The sequence below is a fragment of the Ciconia boyciana genome, chromosome 2 (assembly GCF_034638445.1).
Source record: "Ciconia boyciana chromosome 2, ASM3463844v1, whole genome shotgun sequence".
Taxonomy (NCBI): Eukaryota; Metazoa; Chordata; class Aves; order Ciconiiformes; family Ciconiidae; genus Ciconia; species Ciconia boyciana.
In genome coordinates this window covers 96,683,522-96,702,227 of record NC_132935.1, presented here as the reverse complement: position 1 = coordinate 96,702,227, position 18,706 = coordinate 96,683,522, and positions in this window count along the sequence as shown.

The window sequence follows — 18,706 nt, the reverse complement described above, 5'->3', positions numbered from 1 at the left end:
GAACTTAATTATTAATTAATTTAATGAGAGAATAGGAGGTTGTAAAATTGCTAATTAAACGGCTCTGTAAAACTGCAGACGGCAGAGGATTTACCAAATGATGAATCCCACAACAGTATTTGGGCTATATCAATATTCTATTAATATACAGTATGCCAGAGGTACTGGCTAGTACGCTACTCACAGTTAAGCCGATGTGACAGGCATACAGAGTGAAAGAAAATGAAGGACATAAAATTCCAGATGACAGCAACCTTGAAGACGATCTCTGCCCCCACCTCTGTGGCAGTTTCTGAAATCAGTTAAATAAACTCAGAAATGCAGGATAAAAATCAATCTCACCATCGCAAATGTGAATAAATTGGCTTGAAGCAAACGACCCACCTATGGTCTTAGGCACCGTGGTGTTGTGTCGCTCTCCACTTGCATGCGGGAATGGTCAGAGCTAATCTGGACTTAAGTGCAATGGAACGGGAGGGATGCAGCGTGCGTGTGTGTGTGTGTGTGTGTGTGTGTGTGTGCGTGTGCCCGCCCGCACGTGAAAGGGAAGCTGAGCGAGAGCAAAAAATAACTGTCCCCGTGTGATTAGTGAAATTAAACTCAAGTGAACCTTCAGGGGCTGAATTCGAACGTACGGGGGAAAATTTTAGAGATTCCCACACTGCACTATCAGCATGCGAGGAATTTCACTGTAATGTTTGAATGGCAATGCCATTTGGATGACACTCATTTAAAAATATAGAGGAGGGATATAGTGCAGGAAAATGTTTTCTTTTAGCATTGAGCTTAATTCAAGGAACGTCAAAAGAAAAATCCATGGGGGTGTCTCACCCTGCGTGTCTCTAAATGTCAGTCATGACTTAATTACTGGGGCAAAAGCAAAAGGAATAAGTTAAGTATCTCTTTGTAGTTTTGTAGGAAACAATGAAATACCACCGGGCAGTGTAACAGAAAAACACCAGCAACACCAGGTTAAATGTATGAGGTATGTTTTAATATTTCCACAAATCCTTAGAACTGTTGCTTTTTGTACCTGCCATGTGGCATAACTTTTCCTTTACACATTTTGTTTTTTAAATGCCCTGTTGACAGCCGCAAGAAACAATTTGACAAGAAAGATCAAAGATACAATATCAAGAAAATAGGGTGGGAGGAGACTTACCCCCCACTCTAAGGAAAACTATACAGTCATTACAGTAACATCTCCCATTTCTGGAAAATGGATGGTGGATCTTGAGGCTAAGGACAGGAGTTGTATTTATGGAGCAGATCATATTGAGTGCCATCACGTGGCACGTACCGGACAACCAGGTGATCAGGCCCCGTCAGCATGGGTTCATGAAAGGCAGGTCCTGCTTGACCAACCTGATCTCCTTCTATGACAGGGTGACCCGCCTAGTGGATGAGGGAAAAGCTATAGATGTTGTCTACCTGGACTTTAGTAAAGCCTTTGACACGGTTTCCCACAGCGTTCTCCTGGAGAAACTGCCTGCTCATGGCTGGGACGGGCACAGACTTCACTGGGTAAAGAACTGGCTGGATGGCCGGGCCCAAAGAGTGGTGGTGAACGGAGTTTACTCCAGTTGGCGGCCGGTCACAAGTGGTGTTCCCCAGGGCTCTGTGTTGGGGCCAGTTCTGTTTAATATCTTTATCGAAGATCTGGATGAGGGGATCGAGTGCACCCTCAGTAAATTTGCAGACGACACCAAGTTGTGCGGGAGTGTTGATCTGCTTGAGGGTAGGAAGGCTCTATGGAGGGACCTGGACAGGCTGGATCGATGGGCCGAGGCCAATTGTATGAAGTTCAACAAGGCTAAGTGTCAGGTCCTGCACCTGGGTCACAACAACCCCATGCATCGCTACAGGCTTGGGGAAGAGTGGCTGGAAAGCTGCCAGGCAGAGGAGGACCTGGGGGTGCTGGTTGACAGCCGGCTGAACATGAGCCAGCAGTGTGCCCAGGTGGCCAAGAAAGCCAATAGCATCCTGGCTTGTATCAGGAATAGTGTGGCCAGCAGGACTAGGGAAGTGATTGTCCCCCTGTACTCGGCACTGGTGAGGCCGCACCTCGAATCCTGTGTTCAGTTTTGGGCCCCTCACTACAAGAGAGACTTTGAGGTGCTGGAGCGTGTCCAGAGAAGGGCAAGGAAGGTGGTGAAGGGTCTGGAGCACAAGTCTTGTGAGGAGCGGCTGAGGGAACTGGGGTTGTTTAGCCTGGAGAAAAGGAGGCTCAGGGGAGACCTTATCGCTCTCTACAGCTACCTGAAAGGAAGTTGTAGCGAGGTGGGGGTCGGTCTCTTCTCCCAAATAACAAGCCATAGGACAAGAGGAAATGGCCTCAAGTTGCACCAGGGGAGGTTTAGATTGGATGCTAGGAAAAATTCCTTCACCGAAAGGGTTGTCAGGCATTGGAAGAGGCTGCCCAGGGAAGTGGTTGCGTCACCACCCCTGGAGGTATTTAAAAGATGTGTAGATGTGGTGCTTAGGCTCGTGGTTTAGTGGTGGACTTGACAGTGCTAGGTTAACGACTGGACTTTATGATCTTAAAGGTATTTTCCAACCTAAACAATTCTATGATTCTACTCTATGATTCTATGATTCCCAAGTCCTTTGTGACTTTTGAAAAATTTACATAAACTTTTTGTACCTGAGTTTTTGCTTTCTAAGCTAGGAATAAAAGCAGTTTCTTGCCACTTATCATTCATGTTTCAGATCACTAAATGGAAGCTTGCAAATAATTTATGAAAAGTGATCTCTAGAAGTCTCTTTTTATTGACTGGTTTCAGACAAGACTTTAGAAAGTGTTACTACTTGCCTTGTTTTGGTTTTTAATGCCCACCTTGGGTCATATGAACAAGGTAATTTTAAGGAGCTGTGCCCTTCACATGAGGGTCTTGTTTACCTTATCTCAAATACTACTACAGTTTGCAGTCTCTTGATGCTCAGAAACCTCACTGGTGGGTTTTGTATGAGAATCTGTAGCTAAAAGAGCTGCTGCTTTAAAAAATACTAATCTCAATTTAGAAAACTACTCTGGCTGGTTTCTATCTTATAATATGTGCAATTAATAAATATGAAAGCTTCTATGCATTTATTATCATTGTATCATGCCCTGCAGTTTTATAGATCCAATTTCTCAAAAAGTGACTTTTACCAGAAATAAAACCAGACAGATTTCTTCTATTGTGCGACCAGCTATCAAGCCTGCCCCTTGACTGGAGGCTTTTGTGAGATCTGAACTGTGTTTCACTTGCTCAGATTTCAATCCCAGCAAGACAGACAGTGAGTTAAGAGTTGGAAGAGGTGGGTTTCTAGTAGAAAGGAAATGCCAAATGACTCATCATCACCACCTTGCAGGTTACATGTTTAGAGCATTAAAGAAATGGTCTCTTTATCTCCGCCAGAGCTACCACATGGTGAACTTTATTACTGGTAGGTTGCATTCCTTGCTAGAGAAATTCAACCTGCAGCACAGTGGCTGGCTTGAAACAGAAGAGAAAGAGGGGCAGGAAATCTGGGGATGCTCTTATCTCCAAACTTACCCTGATGCAGCCATTGCAGGCAGCTCCCTATGAGAAAGAAATATTTGAGAAAGAGTAAATATTGGTGAGAGTTATTGTCAAACCAGAAACCTACTGGTTGTTTTCTGTGATACTGCCATCCAGTTATGAGGAGATCCTGGGCAGGGATGGGCAGGACCTCCTCCTTGCAAGGAGCGTGAGAGGTCCAGCCAACAGCTCTGGACCTGAAGTTCCTGGTCATCTTCATAAGACTGGTCACTGCAGACCCTGGGAGAAAATGATTTTGCCACCTTGCTCTGTTCTGAGGGCAGGAGGCTGGTCACTGTCGCCTGACAGTGATCGTAGGGGTGAGTGGGGCAAGCATCTCTCTGGGTACCAGCAGCCATGGCAGCAATGCTGCTCCCAGCCTTGTGTCAAGTATCACCCCAAAGTGGTTCACAAAATACTAGTAGCAACTTGGCTAGCATTTATGTACGTCACAGTTTGCAAACCTCCGGGGCTGCACATTCCTTAAACATTATGAGTAAAATCCAGCTGTGGCCCAGAGCTAAACCATACAGTTGACAGGAATACCTGTCAAGCTTGATTACCAGGAGAGAGCTCCAAAGTAAGAACAGGCATGATTAACTACTATTGGTATTGTAGGCGTGTGCCAGGGTCTCACTACAATACATGTGAAAAGTGTGTACAAAGCCAAAGCTTTCATTGATTTTATTTAATTCCTGAGGATTTAAATTGTTTGTTTTAATTGTGATTTAAATCATCAAGGAAGTTTACTTGGTTTAAGTTATCTGTTACTCTTGTTTGTGTTTTTCCTGTTTTTTCCCCTTTAGAAAGCTTTCTTTTTTTCTGTTGTTTCTTAAGCGGTAAAATATGTGCTAAATACATCCTTCCAAATAAGCTGCATAAAGTTAATGTATTTGTTGCTGATCAGAAGGATACATTATATCTTTGTGCATTTAATTAGCCAGCTTTTTAGTTTAATATAATTTAACTTATCTTCTTCATTTTTTTACTTTTACATAATGTTAGAATATGTAAGTGCTGTACTTCCACTTCATTAGGTGAATACTATTTTTTCTTCGGTATTTCTGTTAAACCCTACTTATATAGAACTCACAACATCTTTACAACTGCAGGAAAAAAATAACTTTAAAATAGTTCTCACTAAGTAAATAAATCTATCTTAAACTTGATGGATGTGCAGAAGGGAAAAATATATTTACTGGAACAGATTTTTTTGATTTAAAACAAGTATATTAAATAAGTGGTGTAATGGCATAGTTAAACCAACTGTTTCTGTTCATAATGTCCATCAAGGCCTTCAAAATGGTAGAGCTCAACCTTTTAAGTCTACTATATACATCAGAATTGAAAGACAAAAACAAGCTCTTTACTTTTTTTAACTTTCAATTAGTTTCTAATGTTGATTGAAGTACACATTGATTGGAACTAACTGAATACTTTGAAACAAACAAACAAAATTCTTATTCCTGAAAACAAAATTTCTGTGGCCAAAAATTCTGCAAACTTTAGTTTATAGTTCTTTACTAGTGATTCCACAAGACTGATGTTCTGACTTATTTTTAAAACCTCAGAGTAAGACTAGCACTTCTTAAAATCATGTGGCATTGCAAAGCTAAAAAGATAGAGGAAAGGCAAGGCCCCGTTGATAAAAACATAAGTTTCCTTCTAAAGCTTGAAGCCTGCAGATCTGAAAGTTGAAGTCTGTGAAAATGGAGGTTTACTGAATTTATCAAAAGACAACAGAATTTAAATTAGTTCCTGTTATTGCAAACTTTCTTTAAATAAAAAGAAATTATACAGAATTAAGAAGATAGGAAATATATGGATTCAACTTCTCCCTCTCAGGAAAACATGCCAAGTATTACATTTGGTTTGAAATCTGAAAGCTTAAAGGTGTTCTCCCAGGTACATGCATTATCAGTATGACAAAAGTTTGAATTGGAATTAAATTAACAACTCTGTTGTTCCACAAGGTGAAAATAATCAAGTTAGCTTCATGAACTAACTGAACTAGGTTAGCAGTGGTGAAATATATAAATATTTTTGAACACACAGGGGTCAAGCAGATCTGTGCAGCACTGAGATGCTCTTTTTGAAAGATGGCTTATGATGATGGGATTTTGGGAGAAGGAAAGAGGTCTGTTTATTTTTTGTTAGTTTTTCATGAGATCACAAGTTCTTCTGGAAGAAAGATAAAGGAGACAACTTTGGGGTCTGCAGATTAGAGTAAGCTCATGCTTAGTTTTTATTTGCCACTAGATCACACCTTTGTTTTAATCTCTCTCTTCACTGTTTATTTATGAATAGCCTGTGTACATTTCCATACCCCAAATTAGATAATTATCATAAACCCTCCTCCAAATGCAAGTGTGTAGAGGACAGCAAACGGATTTCAGCTGCTGAAGCAAGCTGCTATGACCTCTGTGGATATTTTGCTGCAGGGAATTACACAGCCTTTCAGATGATATCACGAGGAAGGTTGAAGCCTGGCAACGCTTCATGCTTGGCATGTGCTTGAAATATCTAGCTGGATACTTTTCTTTTGTTCCAAATCACAAACCAGGCAAGCATCATAAACAAGAATGAGTCAGTCTTTCTGCTCCCAAACTCCAAATGTGTTAATCTTTTCCTTACTCTGTCAGTTTTGATTTAGTTCTGGAGGAAAAGGAAGGTAAGAAAGCAGGCTGACTGAGGTTGACTGCACTCTCCTGCAAACCTAAAGAACCAAGTTCTAACCTCTCCCTCTGTTTTCCAGCACTTCAGGTCTTGTCCACACAGGAAGAAAAGGCAGATCAGCCTTTGCTCTAGCATTCTGAAATGGTTGTCCCACCAACCCCAGGTGCCTGGCAAGCTGCTCCACAGCATGCTTCTGCTGCGTTAGCATTCTTTCACTACGGTTGGTCCAACCAAGGGAGGCATCAGGAATAAAATCAGTCTACAGGCAACCCAGGATAAACTCTTTAGCCTATTTTTTTTTTTTTTCTTCCCTGTGGTTGTTAATCGTGTTATGCTTGAACGCAAAACTTGTTACAACCCCAGTTGGTCAGAAGAGTGTTTAAAAACTGTTCTAAATACAGTTTCCTGTCCTAGATTTCAGCGGGAATATTCATATAGTTAAAACTACGTGCCTGTTTAAGTGCTAGACTGCATTTATAGGCAAATTTTAGCCTTTAACCCCACCTTAATCTTTTGGGCTTTTTTCCTTTTGTTTTGTGAAATTAGATAATTCTTATTTGTTGTATAAGAAGCTTCCCTTGTATATTAAAGGCTTACAGAGAAAGCCACAGCCATGCATGACAAATATGTTAAAAAACCCTAATAAAAAGAAACAGCAGTATAAAAACAATATGGAAAGATGTAAATCCTAGCTATAAAAAAATTTAAATAATCTAAATATAGCAAAGGTACCTTACCTACATGTACGTACAGTTTGAGGCAATGTTTTCTTCTGAAAGAGAAATCTGAATGTAGACTATATGACATAATTTAAGTAAATATTGCCTGGAAAAATAACAACCGTCTGTTTTCAGCAGATCCACTTGAGAAACTAAGGGTAAAAAGAAAAAGGTTAGCAAAGCATCTCAGAAGTGCAGGTGTGACAGCATTAAAAAAAAGTCTGTGAAGAGTTAAAGGAAGGGATCGTAATGCCACATTTTTTCTTATATGTAGAAACGGCTTGAAGGAGGAGAGGAAGGTAAAGGCACGCATGTCTTCTGTGAAAGGCTTCTAATGCTTGGGATATGATTGATTAATCTGTGGCTTCAGCTTTGTGAGTATGAGAGAAGTCATTAGAACTGGGAGATAAGTCACTCTGCATTCTGGGATGAGGGGGGGAAACCCCAAAATTCTTGAGTTCCTACCATTAGCAACATAAGAGATGCCTGACATAGTAAATCAGTTTGGAAGGATTAAATAACAATTTGGTCTTCGCATTATGAAAAGTAAGATCCCATCTGGTATGAGTTTGCTTCTTGTTTACAAATGCCTTAGTTTGAATGAAGAATAGAAAAAAGAGTTATTGCTCATTCCCTCAAGCAAATGGGAAACCCAGCTGATGATGGTCCTCCATCATAGGCAGGTCAGCAGGATGTCATTTATAGATGGCCATGGATGTCTCCTCAGCTAGCTCTATGCATATACATGCACTTGGCCATGCCTAAGCTTTTCTGGTGCCATGAACTCCCTTCAAACATATCTCATTTCCTTTTGATGCACCCTGTCACAGTAACATGGTCTATCACTGCATCACCAAATTATATTAGGACACATGACAACGGCCACCCAACTGGATGACCTCACTCTCGCCCTACTTTGATCTAGTTCAATCATTTCTGGTGACTCAGGTGTATAAAACAATTCCCAGGAGATGGCTGAAAAAAACTGCTGATCACATGGGTTGCATATGCATTTGGGAATACCAACTGCAGTGAACAATTGGGCAGCACAAGTTCAAGTTACACAAAGGATTTAAGTCATACATCGGAAAATATATTTCCTAAGACCGTACCAACCCTAACCACAAGTTTAAAGGCTTATTTTTTTCCATGCTGTCTTCCTAAGGGGTCAAATTTGAAAATGCAACCCACAAACAAAACATCAAAGATAATAATGGGTCAATCTAACATCCTCCTTCTTGTAATCAAGGAGAAGGAAAGCTACATGTATACACATGATGAACAAATATAAATACTGTAATTATAGAAATGCTAACACAGACTCTCCTGCTCCACCTATGTACCTGTGATGTCAATACATTTACACACACATTTATACTCATATAAATGAGAGCAAAATTTATTCTATTAAGACAAAGGAGATTATGAATGAGTAGTATCAGTTTCACATTTGGGTCTCTATTATTTAAGCCACCTTCGGGAGTACTTTAAGAGCAGAGGGTCTGATTCCTATTTACACTAATAACATAGCAATGTAAAATAAACTTAAACAAGGGTGTAAATTACATTTAATCTGCCCAACCTGATACAAAAGGGACAGTAGTATAAATGAGAAACTGTCCCAGAAGCTCTCCCTCTGCAAATTGATTAATATATCAACGTTAGCTGCAATCTAGTTATCCTCTAAACAAAAATGACCTAGTGTTGTAATAGAATAGAGGTTTCTTTTAAACTGCTTGACTTGAATACAAGGAAAAACAGTATATCTATATTTCCTCTTCTCTGTTTTTTTCCACTTACATCAGTTGGTCTAATGAGAGCCATTGCCTTTCTCAACATGCCTTCCTTCTCTTCCGTCTCTTTACACCAGCATGGCAACAAGAACATTACTACAATAAAAGTATGTGTTACATTTCAAAAATGCAGCAGAAGAGAAAATTTTAAAATTCATTTTTCCTTCCCCTCTCTCCCCATGCTCCTCAAGCTCTTTCGTATTGCCACTTTTTCCTGCCCTCCTTATAGCGAGGTTTATTTGTGCTCCAGCAATGCATTTTAGAGGCGAGTGGATCACAGTTGTGTGTTAAATCATGAACAAAACCAATCTCTCTCCCTCTCCCTCTCTCCCCCTTCCTTGTTGTCTGTCCCTTTTACTTAAACATCGCTTCTAGGTTAATGATTCATTCTTCTAAAACGCTGCTGTGCCTACCAGATTATACTGTAAAATCTGTCATTCTGTTTATGTTTAAAATACAAGATTAAAGCAGTGGTCATGCTGAGGGAAATGGTTCTCACACATAACAAGAAAGGATCAATCCACGTCTGCTGAATCCAGGCTGTTTTAGCAGAGGCTGCCGTTCTGGTGTGCTGCCAGACCCCAAAGAAATACGTGTGAGCTTTGAAACTTGGTAGCCATTCTTGCACTGAGTATAGCAAGGACCTAAAATAGGGCTTATCACACACTAATGTACCTTTGAAAGTTACAGCAGCCTAGCTGTCTGTATATTGCAGAAAAAGCACTTGAGAAATAAATTATTCAGTCCTAATGGGAAGTAAAAAGGTGAAAAATTTTATTATGAAGTAGCCTGTATGGTACCTTTAAAAGTATTCGGGGCAAGAAATTTATAACTGGTACTCTGGAATCGATATCCAGGTCATATATAGCTAAATTATCAGTGGCATTAATGCTTTTTTTTTTATACTGTTGTGCATTAGCATAAAGGCAAATCAGAGTGAAAGTTAGTATATTCTTTTTGTTACTACAGTGTGACTTACTCACCAGATCAAATAGGTTGATCCATAAAAACTAGTTGGGTATGTAACGCCAGCCAGATATTAGGTTTGAGACTTGTATACACTTGAAAATTTACAAAAATAGCTCATTTGAAATAATTGCTCTGGAACAGCTATTTGGGCAGAAAGCTGTAGGGATATTTCTCAACCATTTTAGATTAGTTATCTCAGTAAATTTCTAAGTATAGACAAGCCCTCGTGATGTGTCCTGCCAAATGAAGATTGTTCTATTCAATTAGCTCTCATTAAGGAAGGCAGAGAGGGGTAAAAGTAGATTCTCATTAAGGATAAATTTTCATATTTATTAAGCAGAAGTGAGAATACACAAATTCAATTTCACATGTATTTTTTTACTCATTGAGTGAAGCAGGCCTTCTAAAGAAGCCACGAGCCTACTCACTGGAGACTTAAATGTGTCTGAAAAAGGTTGTTTGGCATTTGAGGGACCCAGGCTAATGGGGACACTGCCTTTCTAGGTAAGGCTCTGAATTATGGTTATGAATCACAATTATGAATTATTATTATTTCAAGGAAAGGTCATTGTGGAAATATCTTATGTTTGGGTTTTTTTGTCCCCAAAATTTCTAGCTCAATTTTTAAGCAGGACAGGAAGTAGTTTTAAATAAAAGGCAATACTTTCAGGGGCAGGGAGTGAAAACGCCGTTTGTCAGATGTCAGCTTCTCCATGAAAGTCAGAGTTGCCCACAAAAAGCTGACATCTTTTCTAACTGCAGTGTTTCAAGCAGTAGTGCATTTAAGCACTGAGGAAGCAGAGTTTGAGTAGGAAATCCAGACTTTCACCCATTATATCTGTGAGTAGAAAATGCCACTATTTGGTACTCAGTGCGGTCCTCAGGAGTGCTGTGTTGAAGCTGCTCTCCGTGCTTGCACTGCTGCCCGTGACCTTCCCCAGTTCCAGAATACTGTGTCTTAGAGAAAAAACTTCGTAATTCTTTCTAAAACCCCCCTGACTAAAGAAATTACTACATGCACGTGGATTAAAAGCTAGACTGTTTATTATACATATTTAGATCCTAATTGGACATAGATTACTATCCAGGCCAGACTAAACACTTTTAATTTACCAAACCAGTGCTGGCTATAACAAGAGGGTGAAATAAATGTTTAATATATCCTATATCATCTTTCCCAAAATAGTTTCTATTTATCATCCAAGTACCTAATCAATGCAACTACATATAAAATCCACACATTTTATAGCCCAGTAATAAGTGCATGCAAATTATATTGTCATATAAGCATACTGGCTCAGAAAGATGTATAATACCTATCAGACTACTTAGCCATTATCTTAATTATGAAAGGACTATCCTTGTAAAGGCAAGGCCATAATATAATAGGAGTTCTGAAATATGAACAATCTCTAGCTATGTTTACCATTAATTCAGACTGCACTTATATTCCCATTTCCCCTTTTCTACTGTTTATTTTTGTTAATGTTTATGTGTCCCTTTGTAAGCAGCAATATGGTACAGCATCCCATCAAATGCAGTATGAAAGCTCCAAAGAGCCATCCTAAGTATATTAATCCTCCATAAAAATAAATAAGCTATATGAGAGAGAGCATTTCTATAAGGCTTGAGTGTTAGTCCTGGCAGCTGGAGCATGAGGTGGTGAGAATGTGTGTGCCAACTTTGAGATTCATGCATGAAAAAGCCCTTTGTAGTATTTTTTTCCGAGATGGGTTTTGCTGGTGATTTTTTTTTTCCTCTTAGTAAAGATTTTTCTGTAATAAAGACACCGTCTTTATCCTTCTTTCTGTGGAAGTCAAAAATGCCTTCTGAAGGGCAGGCAAAAGATAGGGGAGTCTGAAAGAGATCAGGTCACACAAGAAAGATGTTTCACAGTTGGGACTTTGCAAATGCAATATAGAAAAAACAACAAATATAAGAAGTAAAACCCCATCTCTTCCTAACATTACATTTGCTCTGATGTATTTTCTGAAAGCCGCCCAAGTATAACTATTTATTTTAACTAAAGTAATCAAGATTAATGTCAGCAGTTATGACACACGCTGTTTGCTAAAGAACACATAGAACAATTGCTCAAGGCAAGCTTCATTAAGAAATCAGATAAAATTAGTAAAACTGATTATATTTCAAAACTCAGCAGCGGCAGCAGCTCAAATTGCCATTCAGGAGTCTCCAATTAACACAATTGGTCTTGTTCACAATCAGCTTTGTAATCTCATTAGCCTATTATATTTTAATCATTGGGATAACTGCACAACAAAACTTGTTTTATTTTTGCACTGACTGCTGATGGCATAAGTGAACATGCAACATACTTTTTCTTTCTCTTTTTCTTTCTTTTCCTTTTTTTTTTTTCCTTTCCAGAGAACAATGCAGACTCCTTAGAGCATTATCCTGGTTACAGATTATTACCATACACTCCGTCAGTGCTAGGGAACGCTGACAGCAGGCATCTAATTTGGCATTAATTGGCAGGGGACTAATTGCATAACTGACATTGCTAGTGAAACTTAGAGAGTATAAGGTAGGGACGGCACAAAGTATCAGAAAAGAGAGACAGGGGAGAAAGAGCAAACAAACGCCTGCAGACAGCTCTGTGGGCACATGCATATAACTCGTTTGCCTCTTTGGTGTGCTGCCTTGTTTCATAAATGTGTTCCAAAGATATTGGCCGTTGTAAAAACACAAAGTCTTTCTGTCCTTTAGGTACTGGCAGTCTGCAAATACCTACAATACCAGTGTTTCATTGATATTGAGTATTGCCTGCTGCAATGAGATTATGTTCTATTGATGGGAACTGGGGTGTAACATAGCCATCTACAGAAAGCAATAGGTTGCCCTATTTTCAAGCTGAAAATGCTATGTATTTTATGAACTGCCTCTATCTTGCACACCAGGGATGTCTCTGTGGCTAAAGCCATAATAGGATTTTCCTAAATGATACAGAAATACAAATATTCTGACTGAGCACTTTTCTGGGCTCGTCTTATTTACCAGCAAGCTTTGATACCGTATTTTGCTTCCATCTTTTAAAGGACATTTTCAATTTCCATTTCCCTTATGAGTGCTTCCTGTAAAGGTGTCAATAACCACTAATTGCGTTCTGCTTGGCCAGTCTGCAAATCAAAACAGCAGAGGCAGCAAGCCAATATGCATTCAAATCCCGTTACTTGGCTGCCTCATTCTCAACTGGAAAGATACGAGAAGGCAAATATTCGTACAATTGTACACGGGGAAATTCACAGTTGCTCCTGTGATCTCCAAAGATACCTATGCGGCTGCTGTTAATTCCCAGACTTTTATTTTAAGAGGGTTACTGCTGGGGGTATTTCGGTGTTGTTTCTTTTATCTTCAGTCCAGGAAATGGTGTGTCTTAGATCAGAGCAAATGTAAAAGGAAATAGCTCTGCAATAAGAGCAGAGGGTATGCAATAATTAAATTAGGAGCTTGCTTCCACAAGCAGGCCAGTGACAGAACATGGCGATTTTACTGCATTGGTGGCCTAAGCAAGTGATGGGTGGGATTTAGCTGTGCTGAATATCATACAGTGAAAGAAGTCATTGATTTGATTAATTTTGCTCCTGTTTCATGACTTATATGTCAGCAGAGTGTTGATTTTCTTAAATCGATTGGTCATGCCAAAGTGTTAGCTGCCTAATTTCTGCTTGTAATATTCAGCCTGGAGTTTGGTTGAGAGCAGTTTGTTGTCAGCATTTGCTACTGCGGTTCAAACTGCTTTGATTTCACAGTGTCAGGAGGGCCATTTTCCTTTCCTGGTTTGAGGAACAAGCTTTCCAGGGTGGCTGTCCACCAACAGAGGTTCCAGAAACACTTTCCACAGATGTTTTTCCAATTTCACTTAAAATCTTCAGCTTGGGCAAAAGTTTCCGCCAGAGAAACTCACGTACAGAGAAAACCCTTGCAGGAAGGACCTCCAGAGGTGCCAAGAGAGCCAGCTCAAATCGACTGAAAACAGCGAGTGCCTGCATGCAGGACAACACATTTCCAAGCCCATTTGGTTCTGTTCTGACATGGCGGGGGAGCAGAGGTGGCATCCCTGATGCCTCTCCCCACCATGGCCCATTTCAAACCACACTTGGCTTGGCTGCCGGGGGGCCACAGGTCTTGTATTTCTGGTGACTGTAGGGATGACCCTTCCTGATGATGCTGCAGGATTGCCAAGTCACAGGCTTTTTCTCTTGTGCCCATGGATCCAAAAGCAGCAATTTGTCCCTCTTCCACAGAACATGTGAGCAGGTGCATAGTCAGGTGGAGGAAGATGAATTAGCATTGAAAGAGAGCATGGGAGGATGGGACATCTTTGCTTTCATCTGCTAACTAGCATATCTGACCATGTTTATAATAAGCAGATGTTTAGAAAAGATGAAAAGGTTACTCCGTCATCTTTTTTGGGACAATAGTTTGAACAGATGATGGTTTTTGTTATCATTTTGCCTAAATAACTTCCACTGTTAGTTGCTTTTAGTTTAGTAATCAACTTATCACCTTCTACCCTATTCTGCTAGTTTTCTATCAAAGACATAAAATACATTTAGAGATTGGACAAGCAAGTGATATGATGCTTGTTCTCAAACTGAATATTGTAAGGAGGGGAGCATTAACATACCAACTCAAGCTCTTGCTTACCACTCCTAGAAATCACAGACATGATACAGTGGTACAAGCGGCTAAAGGTGAGGCAAATCTGGCACAACTTTGTTGTTGTGAGATATTCAGTGATGTTTCTTTTGTTGTCATCCCAGGTCTAAGAGTTGTTGTTGGCTCCTTTCTTCACACGTGTTTTGCCTAGCTTTTTGAATAAAAGCAAGCTCAGAAGGGCACTGATCTCTAGACTGATGTGGCTAAATGCATTGATGTACCCGCTGCCAGCTCCCTTCCTTGTACCCTGTGTGTTCTGCATTATCACTTCATTGCACAAGCCGGTTGGTGAGGATTTCAACTTTCCTGTAAAGGTTTGCTGGGATGGGAGCTAAGGCCAGCTCATTCTTAGTACCAAGTGATGCTGTGCTACGTAGATATTGCAGAGTGTCAGCCAAATCAAACTGATGCTGTTTAATGCTATAAGTCACGGTTTCTGACAGCTGCTGGCTTATTGGTGTATTTTGTTCACTGAGCATATTTTGCATGAGTTGCAAAGGTGATGCTATCAGTGGAAGTATGTGGAATCATGATGGCAGGCAGAAATGCACAGGCAGGCAGCAGAGTACCACGGCAGCAGAAAGGGTTGGGGGGGAAGGTTGCTGTGGTGTTTAAATGGAGTTGAATTCTGCTTCAGAATCTGTGGTTGAGCATTTCTGACCTGTAAAGGAGAGCCTCTGCTGCTGTCACTCACGCTGACCATACTCTTATCTTTTGCTTTGCTCCTGAGGCTTAACTGTTGACTTCAGTGCACCTTGGAGCAAGCTGCTTGCCAGCAGCTGCAGTCAGAGTACATGTGAACATGCTCCCTCACTGCATCTGCAGGGTGTATTGGAAGGAAAGTCGATGAGGTTAAGCTGCCACCTCCTACAGCCACCCATGAGACAAGTGAGCTACTCCCAGGCAGTAGACTAAAGTATTCAAAGCCACGGTAGTGCCTCCATACAAACGCACACACTGCGCCAGCTGGGAGACAACTATATCATCTTGATGTGAAACACCACTATGATGTGATGTCACCAGTCACTGTGGGTTTAAGAGTTAAAGTGCATTCACTACTTAGGTATTTTCTTAAGAAAATATTTGTGGCAATTATGAAAGGCTGGTGTAGCTTTATAAATACGCTTAAAAACAATCATTTATGCCACTACAGAAAGAAGTGGCTTTTTCCTTCACAATCGAGACTAACCTATTTATTAATTTATTTCTTTGCCCCATACCAAGGTGGATCACATTTTCTTTATATCAGCTTCTCTGCAGCACCAGCCAGCCATTTTAAGCCTGGGAACACAGTTAATACGTTGCATACGGCTAAGCTGGCTTTTAAAAGGCTGCCCACACCTCGGCAGAATCATCAGGTTTCTCCCTTACAGAGCAGCTTCTCCCTTCAGACCTGGGCTGGTGGGGTAGGGTGCACCCTGCAGGCATGAACAGCCATGCGTGCCTTCTACCGTGCATGCCTGGCTCTCCCACCACTGTTGAGCAGCGCTTGCTGTTCTTTGTTTCTGCCATTTTCCGGCCTCTCCCTACCAGTCTGGGCACGCAATGACTCCAGAAGACCATAAGCAAAGCAAATTAAAATGATGTGCCTTGGATTTTGCACCAGCGAGCCTCAGTTCAGCTTCAGAAGTTCATTGTTAGTCTTTCGGTATGATATCGGCTCCCTCAGCAGCTCAGACAGCAGCAGCAGATGGGCCTAAGAGTTATGTTTCTGAGCGTGCCTGCCCCTCCTTGCTCTTCCTGTCTGTCTGTGCACTCACATTTTGCGTTGTAAAATCACACAGCATGTATCCCAATGCCACCCCCAGCAGCAACAACAGAAAAACCCTGGGACTAGCAGAAAATGTATCTGTGGGACTGAAAGATACCTCAGGATCCCAGGATCCTGCTTTCTGCAGTCCCAGGTTGCATTCCCTAGTTAAGCACCATCAATATCAATACTTAATGGTATTCTCTAAGCTCAGGCAGTGAAGAAAATAGGGTTGTTATCTATCAAAGCACATTTTAGTTTTTGACAAGTAAAAAGCAGCATGGGGAATGCAGTAAGTCTGAAATGAAAGCCTAAAAGAAAACTCATATAACATCTGGTGTCATTTATCCCCTGTTGGCCTTTCATAGTGTGATATGATGAGCTTGTTCTGATTTAAGATCAGATGATTTGGTTTGAAAGAGGGGAGTGGGGGATGCAGCCAGTCTGGCAGCAAATTGGGATACAAAATCTGCTCAAATAATTGGAAACACGACAGATTTTCCTTAACTGATGCCAGTGGCATCTTAGTTTATCCATCTCTCTCAGCTGAATTTGTTAAGTGCATTATCTTATTGGTTTTAAAGTTTTCATCTCACTTATTTGCAGGGGAAAATGTGAGCAAATCAGTCATGATGGATTGCCTAATTTTCTGGGCTGAATAAACCGGTTTTATAAGACTGTTGATTCCTGGGTTATTAGTTAATAGAAACATTTATCAATTTCTTTATAGAGAAGGGGAAAAAAACTTTAACCAATGATTGCATTTTAAAACTTTCATTAATGTTTCCACATAATGCTTAGTGTTGGACATGAATATGGTAATCACGGATTTAGGGTTGACTTGAAGCAGATTGGTTTTTTTGTCCTTCCTCCCTTCTCTTTTTTCCGTAGAAATTTAAAAAAACTCAAAGCAAAAGGATGTCATTAGATTGGTAATTATATTGAGTGTCCTTTGATCAAGAAAAGGGGCAGAGGAAGAGAAAGATCATTTCCTAGCTAGCAAACGTGATGCCTGTTTCTATTACCCATTTTCTTTACACAAATGGGACCTGATTCTGTGAGCTTGAACCCTAATGACTTAGCAGTCTGTCTTCTTCTCAGTATACTCAAGTGCCAGCCGGATGTTAACTCTGACTTCTGTGTGGTTTAAGCACATCGTTAAAGTTACCTACTATTCCATGAATCCCTTGAGGTTCTTTGGTCCTAAATAAATACACAGATTTTTGTGTGGTTCACAATGGAACCTCTGAAAATGTTCGTTTGTTGATAGAGATCCAAGTGATATAATCCATGGAGTCACCCTATTTAAAAAAAAAGAAAAAAAGTTTCACTTCTTAAAGAGAAGGACTCTCTCTTCAGTTTTACAAAGTGTCAGGTGTGAGTCTGATCAAAATCCATTTTTAAATGCAATGTCTCCAAGCAGATGAAGACTCAGTGTAAACAGAGGGGTGATGTAAGCAGTTGACCCCATTAGATGTGGCACTACACACTGCCCCAGCTAATGCACACAGGGAATAAAAAAAGTCCTCTTGCCCCCATCCAGGGTGTATCTGTGCCCGTTTCCTACACATTATAAAGCCCTTTGCATAACGGGCCTTAATATGACTAAGAATCTTTGCACATTGATCAAACCGAAGTATCATTTAAAAAGACATCAAGTTCAGAGCAAGAATACATCATGTGTGGACTGGTGAATAATGAACTCATGTTCTAAATGAGATGCAGTATGTCCATTAAATTTTTTTAACACCTCTATTTCCATCTCCATCTCCTTTTTAACATCTCAGATACCTATGTTGAGCCTTGGTTCCAGAAGTGCAAAAGACACTTCCTTCGGAATAAGAATGAAGGGAGTTAAAAAACTTTTATGCAAGTAGACTTTGCTGTGAAATGTTATCTTTTGTTAGTTCAAAGGTTTCTGAAGATATAAATTCTTCACAACTGCCCTGAGGTACTGAGAATGTAAATTGAATACTTTACAATTTGTAGACTGTTCCTGCAGTAATGTGTATCTCCTCTGTGAGTGAGTGTTTAGGGATTTTTCAATTACTGTAGTCTGAAAACTCTCTGAGATTCTTTAGGGCAGAAAAAGGCTTCCTTCTCAAAGTTGAGTCACTGATGTTCAAATTAGCTGCCAAAAGCATTCTAATGATCTGTGTTCCAGATTTTGCTAAACAGGGAAAAAAATTGGCCCATTTCACCAGGGGAAAGGAAAAAAAAAAAAAGCCTTTCCTCCCCCACCCCAAGTATTCAAGGGTTAGGCGTTTTGCCAGGGTCAAGAGTGAGATGAATTGTTGACAATAAGTACACCTTGTTCGATAGGTCAAGGTCATTATTAAGGGATTCAAATGAACTTCTTTACATTTCCAGGGCTGTAGCATATGTGTGGCCTCCAGGCTCACAGTGTTGTTTAATAGCTTTTGCGAAGCCATAAGTTAAATGATAAATTGGTTGAATATGTCTTTAAACTCAGTACGTTTCAAAATCGTATACAGTATTCTCACATTTTTATATACTGTGATCAAATGCACTTTACGGAGCATAGTGCAAATGGTCAGAAATACCCGCATTGTG